This window comes from Mustela lutreola, chromosome 2 (genome assembly GCF_030435805.1).
Source record: "Mustela lutreola isolate mMusLut2 chromosome 2, mMusLut2.pri, whole genome shotgun sequence".
NCBI classification, from domain to species: domain Eukaryota; kingdom Metazoa; phylum Chordata; class Mammalia; order Carnivora; family Mustelidae; genus Mustela; species Mustela lutreola.
Window position 1 is genome coordinate 189,391,669 of NC_081291.1, and position 1,260 is coordinate 189,392,928.

General features: G+C 41.1%; 1 non-coding gene across 1 annotated transcript; it reads left to right on the forward strand.

The window, feature by feature from the left end:
• Positions 1–820: 820 nt before the first annotated feature.
• Positions 821–961, forward strand: LOC131826109 (U4 spliceosomal RNA). The gene has a single exon (XR_009351415.1). It is a non-coding gene; the product is annotated as a U4 spliceosomal RNA (small nuclear RNA).
• The last annotated feature ends 299 nt before the right edge of the window (positions 962–1,260 follow it).

The following is a 1,260-nucleotide window of genomic DNA, read 5'->3' on the forward strand; positions in this document are numbered from 1 at the left end:
CTGATCAGCCATCATTAAGGAGGAGGGCCTGATACCCTGTCACTCTGGCGTTTGTCATCCACCAGTCTGGTAAAGTCTGGAGAAGGCCCTCGATAGTGTGAGTGGTGGTCAAGATGAGATTTTAACTCAAAGTTAATTTACTTGCATCCTTGACTAGGAAGGCCGTGGCAGCAATTGTGAGGAGGCAAGGGGGAGCCCAGCTGCTACTGGATCTACTTTCTTGCTAAGATAGGCTACTGGCCTTTGCCAAGACCCCAGAGTCTGAGTCAAAACTCCTTTGACCACCCCTGCCTCTTCATCCATATACAAGTGGAAGGGCTTAGTAACATCTGGGATGGCCAATGCTGGGGCACTCAGTTAGGCTGTTTGTAATTACCGAAATACTCCTTATATCTGGGGCTGACTGACTGGCAAAAGCAAGATCGTCTAAATGAGCTATCATGCAACTTCTCTGAAGTTTACCTCAAGTTGTCTAGCTTAGGCAAACAAAAATGAAAAATAATTAAATTTAGAATTTATCATCCATAAAGGTGTTATTAAAACATATTTTTTTCTCTCTAAAATAACCCTCATTTCCGGAGATAGCCAAATCAGGACTAATTCACTTGAAAAACAAGTCCATTTTTAACAAACTTAGCTTAATTATTTACATAAGCTCTGCAAGAACAGTTAAGTGTGATCATATAGATCTTTCAGAATCTGCTCTGCTGGAACTTCTTATAAGGAATCTCTAGGTTGAACTTTTAGTAGCCTCTCCAGGCCAGAAGCCAAGCCACATAGTTGCCATCAGACATGCCAGCAATACCTGTTGATTTGGGTGAGTTTTGCGCAGTGGCAGTATCGTAGCCAATGAGGTTTATCCGAGGCGCCATTATTGCTAATTGATTTGGGCGAATTCCTCTTCCTGAGTTTCCCAAAGTATCCTGCCAGGAAGTGACATTCTTTACTCACCTGGTGAGGCTGCTGGGAACTCGATAAGCAAGGTATCAGGCCAACAGTTCCAGAGGGCTTTATGGCTCCAGGTTTTATAAAGTCAACCTTAGTTCCTTTAAGCTGTCTGGTCATATCTGAGTCTTTTAAAATATGACATTCCAGTCAAAACCTAGGTAAAATAACCAGTGTTTCCAACGGTGTCCTGTTACAAGAAGAACAGGTTCTTTTTTTTTTTCCCCTTGATAAGCTTAGAAATTATTTAATTAAAGTCAGCACCTAAGGTCACAAACACCTTAAAATTATATATTTTTTTAAAATTTCTTTCCA